The sequence below is a fragment of the Gavialis gangeticus genome, unplaced genomic scaffold, assembly GCF_001723915.1.
Source record: "Gavialis gangeticus isolate Ggan-Ray unplaced genomic scaffold, GavGan_comp1, whole genome shotgun sequence".
NCBI classification, from domain to species: domain Eukaryota; kingdom Metazoa; phylum Chordata; order Crocodylia; family Gavialidae; genus Gavialis; species Gavialis gangeticus.
In genome coordinates, this window is record NW_017729008.1 from 33,032,632 (window position 1) to 33,043,327 (window position 10,696).

The following is a 10,696-nucleotide window of genomic DNA, read 5'->3' on the forward strand; positions in this document are numbered from 1 at the left end:
TTCTTCTTTTTTTAAATCTATGAATTCTTTAATTAAATACTATGTCTACAAAAAATATTTTTAACCCTTCTTTGTATTAGGTAAAATTGCAGGTCATGATAACGGCTCTTCAGATGGAGTTTGTTCTAATAAAAATGGAATTTATCCTATACAGAGGGCCAGCACAAAGGATCCTGCACTATTTGTGCCCTGCTCTGAGTCCTGAATAGTACAGGGCTTGTCTGCATCTAGTGGCGGCACTTTCTCACTAGGCCATTCTTGCCCACACCTGCTCCGCTCATCTGTGTCGTCTTATACATCTGAACCAGAGGTCTGCCAGTGAGGCTGCTCTGAGGTCAGGCGCATGCCCCCCGAGGGTCCTTACATCTGGGTTTGGAGCATGCCTCAAGTACAGATGAGTAGGGTCAGCAAGGGTGTTCCTACCTTGGGATGTATTGCTGCCATGGCGTAGACCGATGGTTTTCAATCAGGATGTAGCGGCTTTCTTCTGTGTTCTTTGCAACAGAAGAATTATTCTGTTTTCTTCCCCCATAGGCCAAGCTGAGAGCGGCATTTTCCAGGGGGCGCCCCGAGTCTAGAAAGGTGTAGACACACCCACGACAGATGTAGACGCACCCAGGCCACACTCTGGCCTCTGCATAGTGTAGGTTTCCCTCTCGGTTGAACTCAATTCAGAACTCCTCTTATGCTCCGCACAATTGATATTGTTGTCACCTCCTAGGAAACCTGGGAGCGGGCTAATACGCTGTTACTCCATGTACGGTTCTCCAAGACGGCTCCTCTCTCTCATGGTCAGAGATGCAGATGATCTGCTGGGTCAGCCCCCGCTGTCTCCTGGGGATTCACGTGTCAAATGAACCGCTGACTCCAGCACATGCATCACGCAGTGTGACGTGCCCAGGTGAGCACAGGTCAGTATTTTTTACCTACAGCATTAAAAAGCTTTTTCTTTCTCTTCCCCAAATCCCTTCCAGCTTTAAAGGTTTTTTTTTTTTTAAAGCCTTTTGAAAATTACCCAAACACACTGCAGGCTGGCATCCCTGCCTCTGGAAAGGACAAAAGAGAGAGTCTCTGAGGCAGCTTCTGACAATCTTGTGAGATACAGTTTTAATCTCCCAGAACTGGTTGGAGTGCAAGGTAAAACAGGCTGTGTCCCTGGAATGAAGCATTGCAGGTTGAAAGCCAAATTCCATTTTGCAGTGATTACAGAACAAGCTAGAGCACAACGAAAGTCAGGGTAAATTGTCCATATTAATCCATGTTTTAATCAACTCTTAATGCTGTGGATGGGAGAAATCCCCAGTTTGTATACAATTTGCATGCGTGTCCTGGCCATGGCAGCCTTATGCATATTTCTATGAATATCAAGGCTGGACCTCCCTATCCCCTTTCCTTCATCTGCCTAACCTTGGCCTGCTGCCCTTCTTGGCATTTTCATACATCCAGCACCTGTTCCCTGCCACCTGCATGCCTCTCCCTCTCCTCCCCCCTTTTCCCTGCTCCCTCTCTTCCAGTGAATGGCCTACTTGTTTTCTGCCAGCTGCCTTCAGCTCTCTCACCTTCTCCTGCTCATAGTCTTCCTCCTGCTGTCTTCTCCCTCTCTGCCTAGTGTGCCTCTTGTTGCACACCCTTGAACACATCCACTCCATCCTTCCAGCGCCGCTTTCTCTCACTGCCTGGACCTGGGCTATTCTGACAGTCTGATGCCTGATCAAATCTAGGTGGTGGCAGTGGTGGTCGGGGAGAGCCCTGGATTCATCTGCAGGCAGATTCAGCGTGAATTTTAACATAGTGTCTAAACTGGTGAGACCCAAAGTAGTCCCCTTCACCTTGGCTGGCCAAATCACCTGTGACAGCATGGTTGGGGCTCCACGTGTTCGAGAGAAAGCAGGTGGTTCCATGCTTCTCTCTCAAACAAAAATCAGAGGTCACTTCCTGTGGGAATATGGAAAAGTCTGTTGTTACTGCTTTTTGACCCAAACGGCTACCCAAAAATTCAGGGTCTTGTCAGTCGTTCTGGGTAGGAGGAGAAACCAGTGAGAATATCTTTGTTGAGTATCTTTGCTGGATTCCTGTTTACTCGCAAAGAATGTGCAAAGAAAGTTTTGGCAGTAATCACAGAAATTGTAGAAAATCAGGGTTGGAAGGGACCTCAGGAGGTCATCTAGTCCAACCCCCTGCTCAAAGCAGGACCAGCCCCAACTAGATCATCCCAAGCAGCTTTGTCTAGCCAGGTCTTGAAAACCTCCAAGGATGGAGCTTCCACCACCTCTCTGGGTAACCTGTTCCAGTGTTTTACTATCCTCCTAATGGGAAAATTCTTCCTAATATCTAACCTCAACTTCCCTTGCTACAACTCCATCCCGTCGCTCCTTGTTCTGTCATCTGCCACCACTGAGAACAGTCCAGCTCCATCCTCTTTGCAACCCCCCTGCAGGGAGTTGAAGGCTGCTATTAAATCACCCCTCAGTCTTCTCTTCTCTAGGCTAAATAGGCCCAGTTCCTTCAGCCTGTCTTTGTAAGTCATATGCCCCAGTCCCATCACCATTTTTGTTGCCCTCCACTGGACTGTCTCCAGTTTGTCCATATCTGTTCTGTAGTGGGGGGCCCAAAACTGAACACAGGACTCCAGATGTGGGCCTCACCAGTGCTGAGTAGAGGGGAATAATCACTCCCCTTCATCTGCTGGCAATACACCTACTAATGCAGCCCAGGATGCTGTTAGTTTTCTTGGCACCACGGGCACACCGCTGGCTCATATTCAGCTTATTGTCCACTATAACCCCAGGTTTTTTTCTGCAGAGCTGCTGCCCAGCCAGCCAGCCCCAGCCTGTCTTGGTGCATGGGATTGCTCCATCCTAAGTGCAGGACTTTGCACTTGTCCTTGTTGAACCTCATGAGATTCCTTGTGGCCCAACCTCCAGTTTGTCTAGGTCACTCTGAATCCTAGCACTACCCTCCAGCATATCTACTCCTCCTCATAGCTTGGTGTCATCTGCAGACTTGCTGAGCATGCACTCTGTGCCCTCTGTGCCATCTTCCAGGCTGTTGATGAAGACACTGAATAAAACTGGCCCCAGGACTGACCCCTGAGGACTCCAGTTGATACTAGCTGCTGACTAGAGATTGAGCCATTGATTACTACCCTCTGAGCCTGATGCTGCTGCCAGTTCTTTCTATCTACATCACAGTCCATTTGTCCAGCCCGTACTTCCTTAGTTTGTCTGCAAGAACGTTTCATAGTTTCTAGGGAAGGGATCTGAGCAGATCATCTAGTCCGACCCCCTGCCATGGCAGGAAAGAGTACTGGGGTCAAACGACCCCAGCAAGGTGTCCATCTAGCCTTTTCTTAAAGACCCCCAGGGTAGGTCTTAAAGACCTGGGAGACCATATCAAAAGCCTTGCTAAAATCAAGGTACACACCTTCCCCCATCTCCCCACATCCATAAAGCCAGTCACCTAGTCATTCAAGGCAATCAGGTTGGTCAGGCACGACTTGCCCTTGGTGAATCCATGCTGACTGCTCCTAATCACATTTTTCTCCTCCAAGTTCTTAGAAATGGATTCCTTCAGGATCTGCTCTGTGATTTTTCCAGGGACTGAGGTGAGGTCTGTAGTTTCCTGGATCCTCCTTTTTCCCTTTCTTAAAGATGAGCACTATATTTGCCCTTTTCCAATTTTCTGGGACCTCTTCTGATCATGAGTTTTCAAAGATGATGGCCAGTGGCTCTGCAATCACATCAGCCAACTCCCTCAGCACCCTTGGGGGCATCCCATCCTGCCCCATGGATTTGTGATGTGATGTGTGTTTCTGGCTGAGTTTTAAGCCTCTGTAATTTCTTACATTTAATTTAATACATTGTGGAGTCTCCAGTCATGTGTATTTGCAGTTTTTTATCCAGCCTCCAGATGTCTCTGTGCTGCATAAAATGCTAGCCAGCATGGTAGACGAGGGAGAAAAAGCTGGGAACTGAGCTCTGTGGGAATCTCTACCTGTAGCTTTAGTTGTTTTATTAAATAAATGCCTCCTGTTTAAGAAAGAATTGGGCTTAATCCAAGCTGTTTTTTGATGTTCAGTTATCTCTATGTAAAAAAGAAATGTTATTTCTTACATTAAAAGCTGTGCTACAAAGTAAACATTAGGGAAAAACATATTTCAGAGAGTTGAATTTTTGTGTTAAAGGGCTGACTTTTGCACTCCATCAGCTTACACAGTGTTTGGTTTCAGGTTATCCTGATTTAATACAGTAGTTATCATGTTTAGTAAATAATGGACATTTTTCCTTACTAGAGTTATAAATAGCATTGGAAGGAGTCTGACAGGTATACAAAATAATGAGGATGCTTGGTGAATAGAGACTTTACACTGGGGAGAAGATAAAGCTCTTAATTCACTTCATTTGTGACCCCAGTCCAGGCTAGTGTGTCAATCCCACTGTGTTCTCAGAATGAAATAATGTTTGCAAGCAAGTACTGAATAGGGTAGCATCACTAAATGAAGATGAGCCTGTACATACATTTTTGGACTCATGTCACAAAGCCTCACTGCCCTTGCCAGCTGTCATGTATGGTCACCCCTGATTGGTTGCCCTACTGCTCATCTTTGGGTGGTAGAGATATCTTCATCCGTTTTGAGTATGTGAATCTACCAAGACAGCCTTGTTAGATATGGCTAAATTTGTTATAGATGCCCCTTGTCTTTGATCTCAAGGCATGGTAGCAAAGCATTGTGGACTATTAAAGGCACTGATTCAAGTGCACTAGGTACCACATGCTATTGTAGCCAGCCAAACCTCCAAGCTGTATTGGAACATTTCCCTCTTGATTTAGGATGATCTTCTCACTATATTCCAGGTCACAAGTAAGTTTCTTCTCCAACTATCCATCGTTATTCCATCAAAAATAAAAAAAGGAGAGGTAATCAAGCTGCTGAACCTATGGTTCTAATTCAGGGATGTCTGTCTGTCCATGCGTGCATTTGGCAGCTGTACTGGGGTATCCAAGCATTTTGCAAAAATGTATCCTCAGCACTACATGGTAGGTAATTAAACCTGTTCTACTGATAAGGGATCAGAGAGACAGAGGGAATAAATAAATGGTCCAAAGGTGCACAAGGTGTCAGGTGTAAATTGGGATTTAACCCAGATTCCTAAAGTGGTGCCTTGGCCCCATAACTGTCTTTCCTTCATTTGTTAATGTCTTTTCAGTTTAAATTAATTTATAAGGTGCATCTGCTTTGTTCCTCAACCATTAGCTGCTTCCATGCTTCTTTACAAAGATCCACAAATAGACTTTGGTGTAGCAATGGTAAATGCCACTGCACTCAGCTGTTAGGGGCTTGACTTCTGAAGTTGAATTCCTAACCCTGAGTTAGGTGCAGAAGTTCCTTGTCCAATATGTGGAGAGAGTTTGGCACTTAGAACTGGGGCCTGAAGATGACAGAATGCTGACGGGATTGTGCCTAAACCAGACATTTGGAAATGCCAAAGAGAAGGGTGAATTTAAGCACTGACTCCTTTAGGGTGCTACTTGTACCATTGTATATAATTGATTTTTGTATGAGAAAACCTTTTATGTAATGGCTTAGAGACTTACCCAGGGAAGCAAGAGATCAAAATTCTTCTTTGCCTAAAGAGACTTAAGCTAGAAGGTACTCTCTCTCCAGGCAGGTGGGAGAAGTGGGTTTGAATCTCCTCAGGCTGAGGTAAGCCTAGATCCTGGGTTCCCACATCTTTGGGTGAAAACTGTAAACTCTATGATTTTTGGGGGAACCCAATGCTGTGCACACTTGTGTGAGGCATGCCTCACACCACATCTGAAGGAGCTGGTCCCCAGGAGATTTTAGAGTCTAAATTGTGGATCCCAAATAGGCTCAGGCATGTGAGATGCAGAGCTGCTCAGCCCTGTTAAGATGGTGGCAGTCATGGGTCTACAGCATCACAGAGTTGTGAAGTGCTTAAGATGAAAAGTATAGATACCTGAAAGCCCATAGGCACCTAAGAGGACAGTTAGGGTGTCAGTGGCTTAAATCCCACTTTATGTGCTCACGTCCTTTTGTGGATCTGAATCTCTGTCACTGCAACATTTGCACACGACGAATCCATAGATACGGTGACATAAGCAGCAGCAACGCAAACTAAAACGTGTCCAAGCAGCTTTAATTTAACATGCTGAAAAGACTTTTAAAGAGGCAGGAAATCCCACTCATGCAAACAAATGCAGTAGTGGTGGCGTAAACGGGAAATCTCGTGGCGTGTACAAATACCCTATGTGAGCTGCTTTATTGATTATTATTTGAAATAATCCCAGTTTTCTTTAACCATTTTGACAGGTCAGCCCAAGCTCATGTAACAGAGTCCACGGAGCTCAGCAGCATGCTCTGGAGTGAAGGCTGAGCAGCACATGCTGTATTTCATTTTCATGCTTTTAAAATGGACAAACAGTTTGACCAACAACTGCAGCTTCCAAAAGCAAGCCTGTCTAATCTAGGTCTCTACAGCGCCACCTGGTCCTCTATCCTCCTTATAACCTCTTGTTGTATAACATTTCTCATCCTGATTGTACCAGTATTGTACAGAGTGCAGTACAGTCACAGGCTAATCTTTCTGTGATTGAATATTAGATTTTTCATTTCAAGAGGTTCTTGCAAACAGCTTTGTGTCAGACTGATGGAAGATAGAGGGAATGTGAGACAACTTGAGGGAAAACTACATTTCCTTTCTCCCCGGAAGCATTATGTTCTGTCTCTGTGTAGATTTTAAATGGGTGCATGCTCTGAATAATTTTGGGCTGAGAATAAATGATCGTGACTGCTCAGTGCACTGACCTGCTCTGCTTTGGTAGTAAATTGACTATGTTTTAGTATTGGTGATGGGCTAGCTAAAAAGAATCAGAAGAAATTCAAGGCTTAGGGCGGACAACTGAGGAAACCCAAGAACAGAGGCAGCGACTGTGCCTGAAATGAAAGTGCCTAGCAAGGGAATACAATTAGGCTTCTGCTTGTTCTGGATTTAAGCTCTATAGAGACTCAAAGGTCAGGCTGCTTTTTTTTTCTTTTCTTTTTTTTTTAAGTTTTATTTCTATTTATTACCTAAAGAAGAAAAGGGAATGCTCCAGGAGAAAGACTAGGTTTAACATATCTGCTCCTTGGGCACAATGGAGTTTGTTTATTCAGAGGACAGTTTTTTGTTTTTTTTTTTCAAGGAGCTGGTTCAACACAGTTGTATAAAATTACTGCAGGATCTAAAAACTGCCTGCAGACCTCGCTACCTCTTATTCCAAATGCAAGGCTGTCTTCTGCAACCTTTCTTCTGCTAACATGAACTCACAGAACAGTATGTGTTGTACCTGGCACACACAGCACTGAGTCCACAGAGCATAGTCACGTGCCCCCCCTTTATGATGGCCCAGAGTTTATGGTATTCATCCCAGAACAAAATGGAGAACAATGTATTTGTTTTTAAAAAATGAGGAACAGTGAGAGAAAGAAAGAAGTAACCAAGAAGTACCTTGTTTAACGCATGCTAGGTAAAGGCTAGAACTAATCAAGTGCAGGTAACACCTATAGCAGCATCTTGTACCACCTATAGCAGTATCTTATGCCATCGATAGCAGGGCCTTGGGAGTGCATGAAACTCTTGTCCCTTTCTTCATGCACCCCCCCCTCCAAGGCTGGGAGGACACAACAGCCACAATCCCCCAGCCCTGCCTCCTGCCTTATATGTATGAGATCCCATTGCACTTTTACCTGCACGTGTAGAGGGGCCCTGGGACATATAAATCCAAAATCATGTTGGAGGGACCCTCCCACCACCCATTCAGCTGCAGGCTGAACCTGGATGCATAAGCAATTTTGTTTCTATAGTCCAAGCAGCTCGGCGCCTCTCTCATGTCTAAGGCCCAGGGGTATCCAGACAGTGGGCATTTTTTTTATCTAGGAAGGATTATCTGCCATGGTGGCATGTGTCAACACCTAGGGTCTCCTAAGAATACCTTGCCCTTCAGGGCAAGATTTGGGGAGGGAGAGGGAGGTGGAGTATCAGTCTAGGGTGTTCGAGAGTCAGTCGGTCTCAACTGGGCATGGGTGCTCAACTGGGCATGGGTGCTCTGAGGTTCAGTCCTTGCCCCAAGTGCTATGTCTGTGTTATATTAGATGACAGTCTAATGTCAAAAGAATATTTGAAGGGCTCTGGGATGTCGATCCTGAGATAATGTTAGCACCTTGCTACAGGCATCAGGAAGGAGGCATTGCTGCCCGTAGGAGTTTGTCTTGGGTTAGTGTGTATGTGTGTGTGCGGGGGTTGCTTCACCCTTTTGAGGCACCTCACATAGTGCAAAGAGAGATGACATGCCTAACACAGTGTTACTCCGCTCTAGAGGTAATGTGTCTTAAAGTCTGCCATTGCAGCACCTTCCTTTCAGATGCCGAGGCCCTTTATTATTTGGCACTAAGAATTTAGGCACCTAAGTCTTATTGATTTAAAGGAAAGTTAGGCACTTACCTACCTTTGGACCTAGCTTGGTCCAATATACCAGTCTGAGGTGGGTGGTATTAGCATTCAAGTCCTGCTTGCCATGTTTCCCCTGAAAGAAACTGGTAGAGTGGATTAACAGTTATGATAGGTAAATTGTGCCAAAAAATGGTGTTTTTTTTTTAGTCAGACTTAAAAGTCTGTCTTGCTTTCTTACTCTGCCTTGAAACCCAAGTTTTGGAGGAAAAGTTCTCAAGTTCAATATTTGACATCCCTAGACTATCAGCTAAGAGCTTTTCTATCTACGCATCTAGAGTTTTTAAGAGAGTCCTTCAGCAAAACAGGAAGAGACCAGAATTTAAATGATCTTTCTGATACAGAAATAAAGGTAAAATCTTTTCAGGATTTTCATGTCAATCCAGAGAGAAGCAGCAAGAAAAACAAATTTAACTTTATTCCCTTACAAGTCAACTCGAACAATTTTAACAATTAAAGTGTTTAAGCCTTATCTGATTCAAACTTCTACAAAGAAATGGGGGAAAACTTTAATGTTGTGGGTAATTCTCAAACCGAACAATTCAGACTCATTGTATAGGGGCAAAAACGTTAAGGTGGTCATGTCTGTGCAATATTGATAGTAACCTGAGACTATTAATGCATTTTATACAGGCTTCAACAGGACCACAGAGCAGGAATCCTGTTCATTTACTGCTTACAGAACTGCTTGAATCAACATGGACATGAAAGGCTCAGGGCTCCATTAGCAATCCACTTAGAAATGTCAATGCCCTCCTAAGTGGCCTTCTATAGAAACACTAGTAAGCTCGATTTTTTTTTTTTTTTTTTCTACAGATTTGTTCCTGTATACACGCCTAAGGGGAATGTTTCAGTCGATCAGTAACTAATAACTTGGCCAACGTGATGGAGTAGAAATGGCACCAGAACGAGTCTGGTGAGATCTGGATTCTAACTCTCTTTTGGTCACTAACCTGCAGTGAGCTTGGAGGACTCATTTTCCACTCTGCCCCTTCCACCTGCCTCCTTGTTTTCCTTGGTCTATTTAGGTTGGCAGCTGTTAAGGTGGAGATTTGTCTTGTTATGCATCTGTCCAGTGCTTCATGCTATAGTTTGCCCAGTCTCACTTGAGGCCTCTACTTACCTCTTTACTAAAAAAATAAGGCAATGAGGTCTGTGCTCCCTTGACAACTCTGGCCACAGGATTCAGGAGTGGCAAGCATTTTGTTGGCTCTGGTTTGCTTTCCATAATGTTCTATGACTAGATTTGACCAGAATTTTTGACAGATTTCTCCTGGACTTTGGTCTTGTTTGTTACTCCTACTGACAGTTGTATTTAATGAACTGATGAATACTTTTAGAAAAAGCTTCTTTGTAACTTAAAGGATGGTGCTAAGCAGGAGAGGAAGCTCAAAGTAACAACCCAAGAAAGTTCTATGCAATGTTCAGCAGCCCCTACTGGTTTTGCTAAAGTTCCCTATTGCTCTTCCTGCTCGGGTGTCGTAATATCAGCTGACAGGGCCGTGACCTTAATGCAGTTAGGAAGGCAACATCTTTAAAGGAGGACAAGAAATAATGGGCACAAGCTGATTGAAGATCGCTGCAGGCTAGACATAAGGAGTGCCGAGGGTCTGGAACAGCCCATGCCCCCAGAAGCGGTACAGTCACCCACCCTGGCGATCTTCAAAAAATGTCTTGACACCCATCTTGCCAGGATTGTTTGATCCCAGAAGTCTTTCCTGCCCACGTGCAGGGGTCTGGACCTAATCATCTGTAAGGGCCCTTCCAGCCCCTAACAACTATTAAACTGTGAATTTGCTTGACCACGTTGTGCCATGCCATAAACCAGGGATGGGTAAAATACAGCCTGTGGGCTGGATTTGGCCCACCAGGCAATTCCATCCAGCCCACAGGGCCTCTTTGTAAACCCTGGCCCTCACTGCCCCTTTGAAGGCTGGTGCCTTCATGCAAAAAGTGCCACTCTGGTTGCTAAGCAGCCACCCCCCACCCCAGGCTGGCCTGACCCACTCCCAGCCCTGAACAAGGGGGCACTAGAAATGAGAAGCCTCTGCCTGGCAGAAGCTTTTGCCTGGTCACCCTAAGGCTGTTCTCAGCCCTGCTGCCTGCGAGAGTGGGAATGCAGGTATGGTCCCATTGGGCCAGGGCCAGGGATTGCTGTTGGGGGCAAGGGGACTGGGAGCATGGGGAGC